Source organism: Haemaphysalis longicornis, unplaced genomic scaffold (assembly GCF_048455015.1).
Source record: "Haemaphysalis longicornis isolate Haplotype H1 unplaced genomic scaffold, Haemaphysalis longicornis Haplotype H1 scaffold_14, whole genome shotgun sequence".
Taxonomy (NCBI): domain Eukaryota; kingdom Metazoa; phylum Arthropoda; class Arachnida; order Ixodida; family Ixodidae; genus Haemaphysalis; species Haemaphysalis longicornis.
The window spans coordinates 2,786,929-2,806,639 of record NW_027526245.1 but is presented as its reverse complement, the minus strand read 5'-3'; the positions used below and the strand labels follow the sequence as shown (position 1 = coordinate 2,806,639).

At 51.4% G+C, this 19,711-nt stretch overlaps 1 long non-coding RNA gene across 1 annotated transcript in view; it reads left to right on the top strand.

Annotated features, from left to right (window-relative positions):
- LOC144164952 (uncharacterized) overlaps nucleotides 1-19,474 on the top strand; it is a 38,818-nt gene extending 19,344 nt beyond the window's left edge. The window contains exon 2 of the long non-coding RNA XR_013321265.1: nucleotides 18,117-19,474. This is a non-coding gene — a long non-coding RNA (uncharacterized LOC144164952). The remainder of the gene's footprint in view (nucleotides 1-18,116) is intronic.
- Nucleotides 19,475-19,711: the final 237 nt, after the last annotated feature.

The window sequence follows — 19,711 nt, the reverse complement described above, 5'->3', positions numbered from 1 at the left end:
TTTTTGGCAGTGGGGTGGTTGTGGTAGTTTATAAAGCGCATGTTTTGAGTGTGCCCGAACAGATAATACCGTAAAACCTCGTTAGCTAAAACTCAACTAAAAGTTTTTTTTTAATTCGATGGGTCATCGGTATAGCCAGAATGTTTACCTGTTTATCTCGCAAGGTTTTGGAAGTGAGTTCTAGATAATCATAATATTGCTTGCTTAAGTTATGACGAACACGAATATGCGGGTACTGGTATCAAATACCCACGGTGAGGTTCTCTTAAAAGTACATTAACAAAGCATGCAGCGATACTTGCACGCTCGAACTTGAAAAACAATTTTGACATCATTGCTGTTTGAGGTGTAGATTATTGCCCTTGCAACAGTGTTAAGCAAGACACAAAATCTGGTCATTTTGAGTCTGTTCCTTGCGGCCACTGCTTTCTGCTCTGTCCCTTTAGCATAAACTTTAGCGGACTAGTCCTGTTCTTCCCTGAATGCTATTTACTGTTACTGTCTGTGTTCTTGCAGGTTGGGCCTCATCCATTTGGTCAGCAGCTGCTTTCGCTCCCAGAGAAAAATTGACCGGCCCTATGTTGTGTGCCTCACCTCTGAGACGGACAGTGAGGAGATTGTGGAGGCAGCGTGCGAGTGCCCGGCCGGTTGCAGTGGAGCATGCAGTCACATCCTGGCAGCTGTGCACCTACTCGTCCTCTTGCAAGCCCAAGGTTTTAAAGAGGCGCCACCGGAGCTTGCGTGCACAACTGCCACAACAGTGGGGACGTCTGAGACAACAGGGCATCAAGCCAGCGAGTGTCCAAGACATTGACTGGAGAAGACCGCAAGAAAATGCCCCCCCCCTTCCCTTGCCAATGCGTCTGTTCGGCGCACGTCGAGTGCAGGAGCAATGCGAGCAGCAATGAAGTGCCGTGCAAGCGCTCGGGAGAAAACTTGGTAGCCTTGGGAATGGGTTTTTTGCCTGTTTTTCTGCCCTCACCTCCCCCCCCACAGTAACAGAAACAAGGACTGGCATGGCACCTGGAGGGTCACCTATGAGCTACCAGCAGGCATTCAAGCCACATCACGCCGTGGTCATCTCGCGAGCACGCAGAGGCTGGGCAAAGTCGTGTTTACTAGACCGCTGCATGCATGGGTGCGCGAATGCTTCCCTTTGTTTCATTTATATCCACAGTTTGCTATACTGCACGCGTTATAAATCAGCGAAGTATTTTATTTTCCTGGATTTTCACTGTGGATACAAAAAAAAAAGCGAAATCACTCAAGCTGATGCGCGGCGAACTGATGCAACTCTGGCCGTTTTTTTTAATGAAAACTTAAAAATTGCCTCAGCTACCTACATCAATGGCCACTATCATTACTTCAGAGGCATGCATGCAGTATGTGACAAATTAGAGGAGTGAGTGTGTATTTTAGTCGCGAAATATCTCACAGTAAATACATCGCGGCTGAAATGACAATGGGCAACAAGTTAACTTGACGTAAACAAACCTGTCGGCCCGGCAAATCGGGAACCAAGTGCAGAAACTCGAATTTTCCAACGTCAGATCATCATAAAACAGTGTACGCCACTTCCGCAACGACACGCGGCTAAATGCACCGAAAAGAAACAACATACTCCGATACCGTGCGCGCCCGCCACAGAGGAAATTTTCAACCGCGCCGTGACGGCGCAGTGCGGCAAGAAAAGTTTAGAGCCCTAGGTAAGATAAAGGCTCGTGTAGGGGCTAAGCGGTACCATTTAACAATGAAATGAAGCGGGCGTAGAGCCACAGGGACGAGTGAAGAAATAAAGCCTAATTTTGACAACGTGTGGTACTGTTTCCCCGCTCGAGCGCCGCTGTCAGTCACGCTGAGGCTTCATTTGTAATACAAAGGCTGAACCACGGAACTCCAACGCAGCTGTATTTTTCATCCGGACAGCGACTACGAAATCCTGCGCTTAGCGAACCAATGACAAATATTCGCTCCCAGCGCACCGCGCTCAGCGTGTCACAAGGTTGCTCGCGCCGGCATAGTTCGCGTCAGAAAGTCCGTTCAAGAGCGTGGAACTTCACGTGCCTTTTCTCCATCTGGACCGGTATTTCCTCGTTGCGTGCACTGCGGCACGCAGCAATGCTCCGGCATTGTAGTCCATCACCAAGAGCGGTCAATGCCCGCTTTTTATGTTTTGCTACTTGGGTTCGGTTTCAAACGACCGTACCAAAATGGCGGACCTAGTTACCGGAGTCGACGTGAGATGGCGGGGCGCATTTTGCATAGGGTCTATTGGCCAATCTCTGGAAGGCCAATATTGGACAACGCTTGGCAAAGTATGTTGCCATGATATTGCCTACAGGTGGACCCCAGGCTATTTTCATGCACATTTTTGGCTTTGTGGCCAGTCCTTATGACCAATGCCTAATTTATGAGTTGCCTCGCGGCCCAATTTCTGCTTTATACATGCCATTGTACAGGAAATTATTTAACGAGTGCGCATTATTTATTTATAGCGCACTCGTTAAATAATGTTTTGTACAATGACATGTATAAAACAGAAATGGGACCGCGAGACACAATAAACAAACTGAATCAACTTTGCGAAGCAATTACGTGACTTGCCAAAAACAATTGAGCAACACAACACACCGGGTCTCTCTGTTAGTTTTTTTATTATGCATATCAAATTTACAAGAAACCTGGCTTTACAGTAACAAGAATACGAACACAAACACGGAAGCAAGCACACACAATAGTAGAGAAAAAAATTTTAAAGAGCGCTGCTCATGAACCGCGAACCGATTATGCTTCGTTTAACTGCTTGAGATGCCTACAAAACAGAAGCATTCAGGTAAATGAAAACAGGACCATTATCCCCGGTAATTCTCCGACCTGCCAAGATCACAATATGTTATTCAACAGCACTATTGTAGAATACGCCAGCTTGGAAAGCTTGTCTCGGCTGCATCCGCCACTTGTCCACGGGAAACACCTTTACGTCGTAGCGCCTGTAATAAGTAAAAAAATAGTTCACTACAATGCTAAATGCACGCTGCTTACTAAATACAGCACTTTGTACCAGCCTTACCACATGTCCGTGTCAAAATATGTCCGTGCCTAAAGTTCTAGCTTGTTAACACTCGCTATGAAACATAAAACGTACTGCACTATTCATTTCTCAATACTGCGTTCTACGGTAGCAGTTACTTGGCTAGTTCTTGAAAAAACAGTCCGGAATTCACCGAAAATGGGCTTCACTCTTGTTGCAGTCACGCAAGGTAATTAAAAAAGTCCAATACACAAAGCAGCGGTTCTGCGAAATTTTGTTGTGGCTACTGTACCCCATAAACATTTATTCACGACTGAAATGTCATGCCGTCAACGGTTTATTAACGTAAGTTTTGTTCGCTAACAACGCGGGACCCAGAGACTACAAGGCAATGCACTACAAAATGAGTTCGGAACGACGAACGTTCAGGGTTTTTTTTTTTGCAAGGCATCCATGCCAACTTGGAGGTTGAATACAAACCTTGTGACCTTTGAATGCGTTATATTTTAAGGGGTAACAAAACAAAGCCGCAAATAAAGTATTAAACTGGTTACGGTGTTGCTGTCGCCATCGCTCACATCTGTCTCGTCAGACGCGCCAGATGCGAACGGAACCGACGGAGAGGCCCAGCGGCAGTGTAATTACTTTGTCGCTCGACAATATCTTTACTTTGCTCAAGAAAATAATGAAACGGAAGCTTCATTTATAGCTAGAGTTTAAGTAAGTCAGCTTAGAACATCCGCAACTTTTATACTGCACACGAGTCTTGCTTCAACGAATGCTGAACGTCGTGAACCTGCAGTGGGAGCACGGCCGCTTGTTCGGAAAACACAAAGCCGGAAGAAGGATAGCTAGAACTGCCGTCACACAAATGGAAGTACATGTATGTGACCGCTTTTTTCTTCGCAAGAACCAACAACGCTAAGCAGCACTCACGGGCGCCAGTTGTTATAAACGACAGCTGAAGTTTTAGCGGGAACGAGCGCGAGCTCTCCCGCACCGCGCAAGGAAAAATATAATGGTGACTTACGTTTTCAGCGGCGGCCACAGCAGGCAAACAATGTTATTCACCAGTCAGGTATACTTCACAGAGCCACCGACACCAAAACGCACCTCACAGACACGTACAGGAGTACTACCGCAGTTTCAATGCCACAAAAGAGACGGAGCCGTCGGTGCAACGCGTCCGTCCACCGGCCTTGCCGCAGGTTCAAAGAACGCGCAAAGGCACAACGCTGAAGTAGTTCGACGGTCACCGTTGCGTTAGGACACACAAATGACCCATTCCTACTGAACGTTTAACACTCTCTCTCACGCTTTTTTAAATAAGCTGCACTTTAGTTTAAGTACGCTTTGTTTCGTGGCACCGTGCTGTGGCTCTTTAGGTAACTACTTTTTGCTGCGTTGTGGCCTGTTCACTGCGCTCTAACCGTCGTTATCCGTTGGGGGACCACCGCGGGCAACGACCGCAGTGCTGCCCTCAAGTGGTGCTGCTTCCCCACCGGGTGCGCATGTACACACGCAAAATAACCCACACGAGTGCTCTACAATGAAACTTCATGCAGCGGTATGCAACAACAGGTAAGGCTGTCGGCATTTACACCTGCCAATACTTTTTATTTAAATGTGATACTTGACACAAGCTTGAAAATGATTTGGAACTACTTTTTTGTTGTGGGCTGCGCGTGAAAACAAATTCAAAAACATGCAAACTTCAGTAATATTTTGAGTGAACTTGAGTGGTCATTTAACTAACAAGAAAATGCCAAGACGTGCGTAAAGGCACTCATAAATACCTGCATCACATATAGGCTACTACTCTTCATAAACTTTTATGATAAAAAATTACGTCTGAATGCGCGCGCTGTCCAGTGCGATTTTTTGCGCACCGGCCAATGCGTGTCCTCAAGGCCGGTCGTATAGCGGTCGTTGTCCACGAAAGGCTTTTGCGTACAGGCCGGCGTCTGGCCAAGCTATCGGAAGCCAAAGGGAAGCCAAGGGGCGTCCAATGATTGGCTATCGGCCAATGCTGCTTGGGGAGTTCTTTCGCCAGCTGAGAGGAAATATTCGGTAGGAGAACGGGAAGCGTTGGCCTGTGTTTGGGCGTGCGAGCGGTGGCACGTGTACTTGTGGGGACGCCACTTCACGTTGCTCACTGATCATCAAGCCTCGGTGGCATTGCTTTCAACACAAGGAACAGGAAGGCGCCCCTTGCGGGTAGCGCGATGGAGAGAACGCCTACTACGGTACAACTATACCGTCGAGTATCGCAAGGGGTCGCAAAACCAAGTGGCGGACGCACTCTCACGCTTGCCCGGGTCGTCTTGACGAGGTTGACGAGGTTGTATCAGTTCTCGAAATTCCTTCCTGCATTACTAGAGAACAGTTTGAGCAGTCCCAGTTGCAAGATAGCACACTGCAACAAAACAAAATCTATGTGCAATCGTCGTGGCCGGCACACAAATCCTTATCGGCCGATAATCAGCCGTACTTCAAAGTACGTGACGAACTTTCCATGGTAGACAATCTGATCTTGCGTGGCGAACGGCTTGTGGTTTCCACATCACTCGCGCAGCAGGCATAGGTCGGCGTACTCACTCGTGAGTACACTCATTTGTACTCATTTGTACTCAAACTCACGAGTGAGTACGATGATGAGTCATCACACACCCAGAAAAAAACAGTGAGTACGATGACGAGTGAGTACAGGGGTAAGTCCACTACTCGTGAGTACAATACTCATGAGTACACTACTCATGAGTATGAGTAATCATGAGTACAGTATTCATGAGTATGAGTACACATGAGTTTGAGTATTAATGAGTATAAGTACTCCTGAGTACACAGTACTCATGAGTACACAGTACTCATGAATACACAGTACTCATAAGTACACAGCACTCATGAGTACAATAATCATAAATACTGTGTACTCATGAGTACTGTGTATTCATGAGTATATGCACTCCTGAGTACAGTAGTGCAAACAAGTTTTATCACGAGCTCGAGTCCGGACGCACGTGTACGAGTCGCAAACATTTAGCGGTGCCGCTGTGCAGCTTAACTGTCAAGGATGGTAAAATTAGACAACGAAAACTGCACCTCCCTCCTTTCCCAGTCCCTGTTTGGCGCTGTAATCGTTTTTCGGCGGTCGCTCGCAAAGGGGTCACGGTGAAGAGGGAAAAAGGAGGGGGTGAGGGCCCGGCGCGAAACGCGGCCGCAGTTGCTCTTCTCTGATGGAACTTGACTGCCGCAGTTATTTTTGTTGACGCGGCCTGTGAACGCGTGGCGGCTTCATTGCGCTTGCTCCCTTCCAATTGTTTTAGGGGAGAGGCGGTGGAGGCTGCTAGCAACGCAGGAACTAGGCGTACTGAAGTCCCTATTTTTCAATCTTCAGAAGTTTCCGTAGACGCATGTCCCGCTGTGTAGTCGTTTCGTGAGCCGAACCGCTCATTGCAACAGTCGCAGTTAATTTACGTAACTCGCGTCAAACCGACTGCGCGGTTTGTAACGTTCGCTGTGCGTATTCAAGCGACAGTTTGGCTGATGTACGTGCGCCCATATGGTTTTATTAGCTTCCCGTTTTGAAACATATTTCTCAGGTTCGCTAGTAATATGGTCTCGTGTAGTGCCATTCACAAGTGAGCATATAGCCCCACCGTGGTCTCTACGGCGTGCAGACGCGGCGGTGGAATTTGCTCCAGCAATGGAAATAAAATATCCGAGTACACCTAAGCACGTTTGTGAGTTGTGAATCGGACATCATAATATCCAGTTCAACGCGTGCGGCGTCTTGTTTAGTTTCGCATATTTTGTCGAAGAGCTCTGTCATCTTGCCGCTGGAGGAGCGTTTTGCTTTCGAATGGCTTAATTCTCGTTTATGCCACCGTGTAATGAGGGCGCTGACGATGATGGTGACTTTCGGTGGTTGTTATTCCCTTACCTTCACTACTGTTTACAGGCGGGGCGACCACCCCTCGCTAGCAACTATACCGCCGAGTTTAAGCTCGCACTGTGAAAGGCCTCGTGAAGGAATTGTTTTGAATTGATGAACGCCAACGCCAGACGCCGGGATTGTCGCTTAAGCTCGTATCTTCGAACGTCTCTTAAAACATGTGGATTGCACATAACGACGTCACCGCACTTTTTGATCGATCGCTGTCAGCTTCATCCGCGTTGCTCGAGATCAGAGCTGCAGATTTCCACTGTGCAACCAACCCACCAACACGGCAATACAGTGACGTCAGTGCAAGCTATCACGCCTCCAAAAAACTCGTCTACGAACTTTGTTCTCGAGTACACAAAGCACGCCAGAACAGTTCTACGCTGCTTTAACGGCTGCCAAGTATCGGCAGCAACTGGGTGCCCTGCGGCGCTCGACTGCGAACGATACCCTCTCCACCCCCCCCCGAACACACACACACACACACTGTTGGGACTGGGCCATTCTAGCTCAGTCACCACTGTTCGGTTCACTTCACTTTATTTCCTTAAAGACCCCACAGGGGGGTGTTACATAAGGGGCGCGTTGTACAAGATAGATACGAAAGCCACAGGTGCAGATGCATATGATGCATACATACAGATGCATAGATGTTGCGACGTTGCCCTGCTCAGTCCGCCATCGACGCGGCGCAGAGGAGAGCGATGAAGTTGTCGAGCCGACGGTGATTTTAAGCTGCATTCATATACAATATATACAAAGGTAGCAAGAGCGTTACATGGCTCGCACAAAGGCACTTCTCAACTCAGTGCCTCCGATGAAATGCCGCCGCACAGCCGCTGCTTCAGGGTTGGTTTTATACCCCCGGGGTTCCGCCACAGCCGCGTGCAGTTCGAATCTTTCCAATCAGGACTATCACTGGCCGCAGTTTGAATCCGGCGAATGCAGGCGAAGTGATTGCGTCAGCCGAGCCACGAATGGGAAAGGGGAGGCGACTCAGCAGCGCCGTCTCCAGAGTCTACTCGTCGCTGCGTGTCTTTTGCGGGCCGGTCGTCCCAAGCATGATTTGGTGCGGCCGTCTCGATGGGAAAAGGAGAGTAGACTCGGTGGCGCCGTGTGCCGCCAGTTGCGGCACGTCTGCCGCGGGCTGGCTGACCGAGGCGCGAATCGGGCCCACCGTCGGCGCGTCGCCAGGTGCAGCAAATTTGTGTCGGGTGCTCTGGTTAACCGCACACATCCGCATAGAAAAATTAGTAAGATCAAACCCGTGGGGGTTTTGGCCTAGCTGTTAACGGAAATAGACACAATGACGCGTAGCGCCCGTCCTGTCCCTTTTTCGTGGCGGGACCTCCTTCTTTGGCTTTTCGCGCGCTAGCCGGTTTTCGTCTTTCTGTTTATCTTTAACTTTGCGGGCTGGCGGCGGTTGCGAGGGGTACGGTTGCGCAATGTTCGCAGAATCGGAACAGCGGCGGCAGGGTCTCTTTCCAGATGGTTTTAAAGACGATAGTCTTTCTTTGGCCACTTGAGCGCGGCAATGTTGGCCTGTCAGTCTGTCTGTCTGTGTCCGTCATAAAGATAATTCATTATTGCAACTTAATATCACGCCCCGCTGTACACATGGGAGCTACTGGGGTCGCCGTTAAGTAGCTTCATGTACATAATGCGCCCTCTCTACAACTGGCCAACTGCCCCACGATTCAGCCGCGATTCAAAACGCGAGTGCGTACGTCCCGTTTCGCTCTCTCCCGTGTACGTGCCTTCGCGCAGTGGGAAGGCCTACGACAATGCACCGTGTAAGACGTTTTCTTCTCGGCTCCTCTGTCCTGATGTATATGTAATCTCAGTATTTCTAATTAGTTAAACATTTTATTTTTTTCTGTTTAGCCTTTCATTCGAGCCACGACCTAGCTAAGATGTTGCAGTCGACAGGATCATGATTTAAGGCCACGGGAGGACGAACGGACGAACAACCTGGACGGACCGCACCACGACTACGAGAGTGCAGCACGCAGACATGGGGCACCGACGCACTCCACGCCAGCGGTGGTCGACACAGTTCTGACTTCAACGGAACGCTACGTCCTATGCTCTACAAAGAAACAGCAGTTCGTGAGCGCACTACGATTACGAGGGCTACCCTGCTCTGGCCGTAAGGACGACATCCTCTTGCGTCTTCTAGAGGACAACGAAGAACGTCGCCATCCCTCCAAACGAACGAATGTGCCAACGCTACTTCAGGCTGCCTCCGACAACAAACAGCAGAGGACCCTGCAAGCGGCGCTGTTTGAGAGCAGAAGGCTGCGTGATGAACGAAAAAGTTTTCTGAGACAACTGGCGAGAGTCGGCCGCACGTTTCCCACGGTGCCTGGACTGCACGAGATCCGAGCACAGGCAGAATGCACGACGGCACTCACATGAACGAGACGACGCATGCAAAATTGTGATTGCGTGCTCACCGGACCTTTCCCAGGTAATCGCCACGATTACGGAGACGCTTCGAAGGTCAGTGCATTTCTAGCGATATCACGAACACACGTTGCTCTGCTACATCGCCCACGAGCTACATCGCCCACGCGCAGGTCATTCCAGCAACGAGCAACGAGACGCGCAACGTACGCAGCGCGCACGAGCCAGAAGGCACCACGTTCCTGACACCCGCTCTTCCGCTACAGACGTACACGAACGGAACGCTGAGAGCACGGAACGCAACGGAGCCGGTACGTACATTTTTCGCACGTGCTGTCCCGGCGCGGGTCCACGCAACCAACGACATCGCATCCGGATTGGTGGATATGGCCACGACAAGCAAGCAAGACGCACGCCGCCCGAAATGCACCATACGTGGCGAACGACCGCACCCCAATTATAGGGGAGTTTCCTAGATAAAACGAGACGCACAGCGCACGAAACGCACCAGAAGTGACGAACGACATCCAACTTGAACCAGTGGAGCTGACCACGGAGAACGAAATGCACAACGCACGGAACGCCACCAAGCTGCAGCACACACGGAGGAAACTGCTGTTCGCGACATCCTCCGCTACCACTGCAGGTGCTATCCGGACTTGGCCAGCGAATGTTACAACCGCAGAAATCACCTGGCCACAAGCAACAAAAGACCCAGCGCACGCGGTCCAACCCTACCGGAAAGTACGAGCTTTCCGACACCCGCTGCTCCCGCCCGAGTCCAGCGGACGAACGACATGACACTCGTGCAAGTAGGTCCGTGAACGAGCAACGACACGGCCAGCGCATGCGGCATGTCCGAGCCAGAATTAACAAGATCACCGGCACCCGCGCTCCGATCGAGACTCACACGACAAACACCATTTCGTACAAGAGGACGCAACCGCGAGCAAGCGGACTCGCGATAAACGGATCCTGCTTGTATGGGAGAGATAGCGATTATAGCATTCTCGAAACAACGGGCAAAAGACGAGGTCTTCAGCGACGACACGGACACGGCAAGAACGGCAACGAATGAACCCGATCCAGACGAAGCATCGGATGCCCTGACGATGAAGTCGCGCTTGCGACGCCGAGGAATGTGGGACCGAACGGACGGCACGAACTACGCCCGCTTCCCCACCACAACGGTTTCACTTCCGAAACAACCTCGGCGACTGCGAGCACGAAGCCGCAGCGACTTTGACCGATCAGCCATGCCACCCTACGAAAACGCCCCGCTACCGCACACTAAACGAAAAGCCAAACGGCTCCCGCACCATACGCAACGCACGCGTCAATCAAGCAACGTCCTCAACGCGTGGAACTATGCCATCCCTACACAGCGCAGCTCGCCACCGGACAAACCAGACGTCTACGCCCCCACATGCATCAAGCACGCGTCGAGCTACACGAACACAATCGCCGGCGGAAGCGGCGCAACCAACGCAACGCCATAAACACTGTCAAGTTCAGGTCTGACGAAGTGAATCCCACGGCACACACACAATAAAATCAAGCAGATTTGAAATTCACCGAAACTCAACGAGACGAACACCCTCTTAACGAAGTTTCTAGTATCTGGAACAATAAAGAACAAACGCCAGCATCGAGCATCTGTGAACAAGCGGACAGTGATCTGGATACGAACGGACGTCAATCTACGCGAACACTTCATTGTGCCTGGGGGCAGGCGCATTTCGGATTCAGAGCACGATTAGGATACGTATCAGCGCGCTCGGAAACGAAAACGGACGACAAAAGCTGCCACCCGAAGACACGCAGAAAAACGCAGTTTACGGCCACGGCCGCACCGACAAGCCCCGAGCTCCCCTGAGCCCGACCCGGCCTGAGAACAAGACGAGACGCCAGGCGCAACGCGAGTGCTTACGTTCCGTTTCGCTTTCTCACATGTACAGTGTACTTGCCTTCGCACAGTAAGTCGCCCGACGACAGTGCACCGCGTCAGGCGTTTATTTCCTCTGTCCTGATTTATATGTAACCCGTGTTTTTTTAATCAATTGAACAATTTATTTTTTCTACTTAGTCTTTCATTCGAGCTACGACCTAGCTAACCGTGCAGATAAGTTGATTATTCGTGAATAATACAAATTAAGTACCCATGAGTACTGATTGAGTACTCATGAGTGCAGAATGAGTAGTACTCATGAGTGCAGAATGAGTAGTACTCGTGAGTGCAGAATGAGTAGTACTCGCGAGTGCAGAATGAGTAGTACTCATGAGTAGTACTCATTGAGTACTCATGAGTACAGAGTGAGTACTCATGAGTACAGATTCAGTACTCATGAGTACAGATTGAGTACGAATACTCGTGAAGACAAATGAGTTTGAGTACAAGTGAGTACGATTACAAATGAGTATTTGATGAGTGAGTACGAGTGATTTTGTGAACAGACGAACTTTTTGAGTCTGAATTTGATTGAGTACAGCGTAAATAAAAAAAAATGTGATTGAGTTTGAGTGAGTTCTTTCTGTTTTGCCGACCTATGGCAGCAGGTAATCGCTGCAGCACATGAGTCGCATCCCTGAGTGGTGCGAACAAAAGCGCGCCGGCGAGAAAAGTATTGGTGGCCGGGCATGGACCGCCAAGTCGAGCTAGCTATCCAGAGGAGTAGCATATGCCAGGAAGCAGACAAGAGCGTCAAGGTGCGAGCTACACACTTGCAACCTGTCCCCTTTCCAGAGCAGCCGTGGCTCAAACTAGGCATGGATATTGTAGGCCCATTTGAGAGGGTGCCCTACGATTGCAGGTATGCAACCACGCTTGTCGATTATTATTCCAAATGGCCCGAAGTGCATTTCTGTAGCGAGACAACAACCAGCACAGTAATACACTTCTTAGTATCAGTGTTCGCGCGCGAAGGCTACCCAGAAGCGGTTATTTGAGATACCGGTCCACAGTTTGTATCTCGGGAGTTTGAGGCATTGCTTCAAGATCGTGGCATCCAGGTCAAACATTCGTCAGTATACTATCCACAAGTGAACGGCCAAGTGGAGCGCTTTAACAGAGTATTAAAAAGCTTCATTCAAGTGGTGGTTCTTGAGCAGCGACCCTTGCGCCAGGCGGTGACAGAGTACCTGGGTGTTTACCGATGGACATCGCATGCTACAACGGCAAGGGCTCCAGCTGTTCTGCTACACGGGCGGCTGCCAAGATCTCGGTTGGATGTCGTCGGGCATCCGTCGGTCACCTTCTTTGATGACCCTCACTCGGAACTCCAGCGTTTACGTGAGCGGGTGAAGCAAAAGCAACAGAGCCGCAAACGATACACGGACGCTCGGAGGGCTGCAAGAGAAACCAGAGTTGACGTTGGTGTCTTCGTCAGAGTGAAGATACCCACTACTAGATTTAAAGGCGACTTGGAATTCAGTCACCCAACAGAAGTGATCAGCAGGAAGGGACCATCCTCTTTCCGCCTGGCTGACGGCAAAACGTGGAATGCGTCGAAGTTCTGAAAGGTGCCACGAGCCTCGGCCGCCCTTTATACGTGGGGAGGAACGGTACATTAGGGGAGGAGGATCTCTGCCTACATGTGAGGGCCCCACCCCAGAGATAACTACGACGACTTTAGCTGCTGCTCCTTCGGCTGCGCAGGCGCCCACGTCTCCGTCGGCTGGGCAGGCGCCCACGTCTCCTGAGCACGCTGCGCAGGCGCCCACGGCTCCTTCGGCTGCGCAGGCACGCATGTCTCCGTCGGCTACGCAGGCGCACAAGTCGCCTGCTGCGACGCAGTCGGCCAAGTCTCCAGGAGCAGTCACACAACAACGCAGTGTGCAACCACCAAGAAAGAGACTACCACCAGAGCGTTATGGCTACACCGTGTAGCAAGCGAAGTTGTGCTAAAGCGAATGGAACGGACATATCCAGTGTGGTGGATTTCTTTTGTAAATGATGTGATTTTGTAATACTATATAGCTGTGTTCATTGTACAGTTTGTATTTTTGAATAGTATTTTTGCATATGTACTAACATACTAACCTACTACATTAATGATTCATATAGCTGTTTTTAAGGAAGGGAATGTGTTGTATATTTGTATATTTGATTTCGGTTCCCCGATCACTGCCGCAGGTGGCGCCAGTGTTGTTTAGGTATATAAGCACGCGCAAGTTGGAATAAAGGGTCTTTTGTTCCGATGGGCACTCAAGTTGTCTAGTCGTTCATTCATCGGGGGCACATGCCGCCACTACAAGGCACCAGGTGCTCCTGTCCTGAAACCAGCTCCAGCCGTTTCACTTGACTCCAGGTGGTGGCACTCTGCTCGGCAGAGCTCACCCTGCGAGAGCTGCGGGCTGCCCTTGGCCGCGGCCCCAAGCGCAGGAGTGCTGCAGGAATCGACGGGTTATCTACCAGATTCTTTGCAACCTGGACGTTACCCACCTGGGGCCACTACTGCTGCTCTTCAACCTGGTTTGGACGACGGGAGTCCTTTCGCCACACTGGTTGGTGTGACTCATGTCGCTGATCCTGAAGGTTGGCAAGCCCCCCACGGAGCCTGGGTCCTACCGACCGGTGTGCCTGACATCCGCTGCAGGGAAGCTCATGGAGAGCACAGTCCTGGCCCCCCTGCAATGGATTGCCGACCGGCGAGCGGTGTTCCCAGAGCAGCAGAGTGGCTACAGGAGGCACCGCTGCACAGCTGACTCGCTGGCGGACGTCGTCTTCATGCTCGAGCAGACCCGCCATGCCAGGGAGGTGGCCTACCTGGTGCTGCCCGACATGAAGGCGGCCTTCGAAGCAGTCCGTCACAGCGCCATCCTGGACGGCATGGGCGCCGTGGGGCACGTCAGAAGCTATGTGCAGGTGTTCCTATCTGCCCGGACCCTTCGGGTGAAGGTCGGCTAGGCGACCAGCGGCCCACGGAACGTCTGTTCTGGGGTGCTCCAGGGGAGTGTGCTGAGCCCGTTCCTGTTCAACTTAGTTCTGGCTCCCCCCCTGACTGCATCCCCGCTGGGCTCCGGTATCCAGTGGTGATAGTAGTCTACACGAACGATGTCGCCATCTGGACACATAGGCTTACCAGATTGGGCAAGCACGTGAGCGCGTGCCTGCAGGCGGCGCTGGGAGCAGTGGATGCCTTCCTGTCAAGTCGTGGACTACAGGTCTCGGAGGAGACGACGTACGCCATGATGGTGCACCCGAGAGGCGCCGGGGCCCGCAGAACAACGCCACCTACCACCCTCAATGGCCAGCCCCTCCCATCGCGGCGCCTGGTGAAATACCTGGGGCTGCTCATTGACTCCCGGCTGTCATGGCTACCAGCTGTGCGGGAACTGCGGCAGCGCACTGCGGCGGTGCAGCAGGGCGTGCGGAGGCGGCTGGCGCAAGGCAACGGCGGCTACCACCAGGTTGCGCAGCGCGTCTTCCACAGCAAGGCCTCCACGGCCGTGCTGTACGCGCTGCTCCTCGTCCACCTGAAGCAACTGCGGTGGAAGGAGATCGAGCTCGACCAACGCCGTGCCATCCGGCTGTGCCTGGGCCTACCACGACGATCTCCTGTGACGGCCACATACACTGAGTCAGCCACCTGGACAATTGAGCTGCGGGCCTTCCAGGCGGGCCTGCGCCACATTGAACGCCTGAAAAAAGCTCAGACGGGGCCACCCTGATGCAGCGGTTTCGTGCCCGCCCAACCTCGCAGATGGGCATCCTGCTGCTCATCTACGAGGAGGGCATCGTGGTGCCGCAGGGACCCCCTCTGGAGCGTCCACTGCCTGGCACAGGAGAGGCCCTAGACATCATCACCAGGCTGCCTGGTGTGCGCAGAAAGAGGTCCGCTCCACACCAGCCCATCTACCAGGAGGTGGCCGCCTTGCTTTAACACAACGCCAGACTTCACGTCTTCACGGACGGGTCGGCGCTACTCCTCAGGGGCAACGCGGCAGCTGCCTGCACCGCCCCTGGCACTTGGCGCCAGCCGGGTGTGCTGCCTGCCCTTCCCCTCCACGTCCACCACTGCAGAGTTTGCTGGCCTGCACCTGGCTGCGGACCTGCTGCTCGAGCGGGCAGGCCCAGACTACAATGCCCTCCTGCGGCTTTAGTTGGCTGACCAACCAACAAGCTCCAGTGGACACGTGGGGTGGTCGCTGTCGGCCGAGCTGCACGCGGTGGCCTCTCGTGGCTTCACCGTGCGGCTACACTGGCTGCCGGCCCACACTGGCATCCCTAGCAATGAGGCGGCCCACGCCCTAGCGAAGGGCGCCCACCAGCCAGGACCCCCGCCTCCCAGGGCGTGACGGCGTTCGACGCCCAACGCCAAATCCTGGCGGTTCGAATGGCCCTGGTTACACACCCGGACACTCGAGTAGTTTATGGCCAGGCCCTGCCTGTTCTGCCTAGGCGCCTAACCAGGGACTTCCGGAGCCTGCTGTTGCGGATGCGCCTGCAGTGTTGCGAGTAGGCGGCCCTGCTGCACCCACCAAGGACGATGCGCCTCCACCGACTGTGCCGACTGCTTCGAACTCTAGACGCTGGAGCACCTGCTCTGTTTTCTGATCGGCATTAACCTGCTATAGCACAGCTGGTGCAGGGTTGTTCCCGTTTTTATTTAGGTTGCTTTTATTTTGTAGGGAACATTCAATTTTTCCATTTTTTTTCTGCCCCCAGTATGCAGCACACAGAGCAGTGCTGCAGGCTGCCCTCTAGCGTCTCGTACGGGCCAGACACAAACTCCAGGACCTGCTGTTCCAGACGGGTCCTGCCAGCTCGCGTCGGGAAGTATTCAGCCACCTCCTGGCATACCGCGAGGCCACCGGACTAACCCAGCGCCTGTAGCAGTGGCTACTGAACAAACACTGGCGCCGAACAGTTGTGCCGCGATCGCCTATGTAATGCCCCCCTTTGTCTTTACTCTCTCCCTTTTCTTCCTCTCTTTCTCTTTCACATCTTTTCTATTCCGCCCCTAACCTCATCTCGAGTCTTTTATACCCTCTTTGTCCTCCCCCGCACTGGGTTTTAAGCAGGTGAGCTCCTTGCTGAGCTCAATAATAATCCCAGTGAACTTTCCTTTCCTCTCTTCCACCAAATCACTTCTCTCTCTCTCTCTCTCTCTTTCTCTCTCTCTCTCGTCGGTGCGTTCGGCTGCCGGTTCTTCCGGGTATTGGGGTTTCGGCGACAAGCCGCCGTCCGGTCGTCGCGCGCAGCGCTGCCTGCAACCCTCAACGCGCTGCGGGCTGATCTTGCAGACGAAGTGGTCGGACGGGAGAGACAAAAAACATCCTTATTACTGAGCTTTGGTATCCGTGGTAGTTCACGCCGCAGTCGAAGTGTTCTGTGCCGCCACCGTGCAAAAGTGGAGATGACAGAGTACGATATTTGTGCCTTATATTTTATTTCACAAAACACACCCCTCTTTCTTGGTTCTGGTCGTTTTATCTTTTCACCTCCTTACGTAATTTAGGATTAGTTTTTCCCGTACACCTGTCGCTCGGATTTAGCCGTCCTCGGACAACCCAGCCCGCGTGAGGTGGAAAATGATCCTTTCTTCCTGCGCCCGCACCCAACATTGGTTCTGCACCTTTTGTTTTTCATTGCACTGAAGGAGACAGCAACGCGCCACACACGTCATCACGACAATTGTGGCACGTGCAACGTGCCACCATGCCGGAGCACCGATAAGGCGAACGTATGCAAATGCGCATGCGAGCGAAACTAAAGCTTTTCGTACCACCTCTTAGCTGATAGGATACTCGTTACAGCGCTATGATGTAAAGAGAAGGCGGTGCGATAGCTCCCATCAGAATTCCAAACTCAAGCGTCAAAGCACACCTGGCAAACACCACACACCAGTAGGCCGCTCCATGCTTGTGAACGTTTACGGTGGCGCGTTCGCGCAAAGCCGGTGGTGTTTCGAGCGATAACCGTGAGAAGTAAAATTCGGCTCGCAGCAAGTGAAGGTGCTTCCTGAGCATGGGATCTAAGTCACGTGTCGCTTTAAACAGCGGCAGTACTTCCACGATACGAGGGTAGGAGCGCAACGCTGGCGAAAAACTCGTACGCCAGCTCGGCGACGCTGTTCGGCTCCAGCTTCACGGGCAGCTAGCCGGTGCCACTAAAGGCTACCGCAGGCCTGGGAGTGGTGCATCTTCCATGATGCATTGCGCAGGAGGAGCCCGAGGAGAGGAGAATGTGGTTTCAGAGGAGGTTGGATTGCCAAAACTGGGCCGCCTGACATCATGCTCCCTCCTAAAATTTTTATTCCTCCTTGCTGAAAACCTACCATAGTAGGCATGTTGCTCTGGCATTTCGCTATGCCCGGCGGTTCGCGACATACTTATTGTAGTCAGGGCACTTTGTTCTGCGTTTATCCGTTTACGAAATGAGACATAAAGGCGTTTTGCTAAGCCTAAGCAGTTGCGCATTAGTTCTAAAATACTGTCACATACCCAAGAGCTGCATGTACCTGCACCAGTGAATTACAAAACGCAATATCCTATAGTAAAAGGTGAAGTTTTTGACCATAGCGTATACCCGATGGCTTCTTCTGCTAGTCCAGCAAGTCCTATCATACTCACAGGATTCCCCTTAAGAGCATAGTTGAATTAAACGACGCTTTATAATTTGAACTGCATGCTATTGTCGCACAATATACTGTGGTTGGAGCGTCTAAATTGTTCGTATGTATTATGTTTACGCGTCCCAATATTTACCGCCTTGTCCCTTATCTTCTGTTCCAGATAGAGAGAGAATACTGTGTGAACTACGTGTTCAAGGTATGGCACGAGACAGGCCCCCTCCAGAATGTGATAAGCTGTATTGCGAACACTGCTACTGTTCTAAATGCCAAATAGATTATCCGGATTGTCCCGATCAAGGTCCAGCAAGGAAACAAGAGCACCCTCCTATCTTTCTTAATGCTACAAATGTGTGCCGGCCGAAGCCACGCCTCAGGCGATGTGGCTTTTGAAAGTTTGGAGCCGCGGCACTGATAATTGTGTTACAACGTTCCTTGCAGAACTCCATACCACCATGTTTCCTTAATATTTTCACATTGTCTGATCACCCGTATGATTTAGATGCAAGAGGAGCAGTGTTGTGTGTTGACTGCGAAGTGCACTGCCAAGCGGAAGAGAAAGCATATGTAATAACTTGCCAGTCGGCAATCGGCATTCTACGTGACTTTTAAATCGCACCCTACTATTTGGTAGGCCCTTAGCATAATATAGTGAAAGCTATAAAGCCCTACCAAGAAGTAGGAGAATCTTCGTTTCAAATTGGAAAAAAAAACTGCCAAGCAAAAAAAGCATCTGATTCTTAGGTATAAAAATATTTTTTGTTACAATACAAAAGTGATAATGGGCCATAATAAAGAGCTATTTGCCGATGCTCCAGCTCGTTATAAGGCAGGCAAAGTAGCTATAGCATCTCTGGCTTTTGAGTTTGCACTGAATACGTAATGCCTACACACTGCTCACGACAGCTCTGACCGCCAGCTCGATTGACTGCAGTCGGTTTGCGACTGAAGTGCCGTATTGGTGGGTGCTGTGAAGGCCTTATTTTATAACGTCAAAGGCCATGGATACCGAAGACCGCCAGACCTGTTCAAGAAGAAACCAGTGGTACTTCGCTATGTACATAGGGGTGCACAACTTGAGGAAGGTGGCAGAAAGATGAAGAGTGGCTAAAATGTTTTCCGCCTGTCGCAAACTTTTCCGTCTGTGGGCACAAACTTCTTAGAAGCTAAGACATAAAAGTCCTAAAAGAATCATGCCCAGACACTTATGACTTTTGTCTTTGGATGGCCTGAGTTTATCCTATCTTGCGGCGAGGCGTATGCCGTCCAGACGGAGATGTCTGAAAAAAAGGGCACACACGCATAATCCCTGTCTAAATAGCAAGACGTACGCGCGTATATTTGCGCAGTGCAAAACGTACGAGTGCGAGCCTTTCTTGGAGCAGATAAAAAATCTTAGCAGAAGCGAGGACACTGTAACCCGGGTTCTGTTAGAAGCATTTTAAATCAAGAAAAAGGTGGAACTGTTCATTCGCCCGACTTCTGTGCCTTTACACGGGCAATAAAATTGCGTTTTCACAAGCTTCGCTTTGAATGTGCCTATTTATTTTTCTCGTCTCTGGGTCGACCTGCCCATGAGCCTTCCAATTAACGAATGTGTTTAAAAGTGACGACGCTTGCAATAAATTGAGTTGAGAGTGAGCGCTTGTCCTGCCCTCCTTATATCCAGGCTTGCTGTGTTTATCGCACTAAAATTTTTCAGTGATGTATACACCACCTCGCGGAAACATTTTTAATATAGTTTGGCGTCAGTGTCCA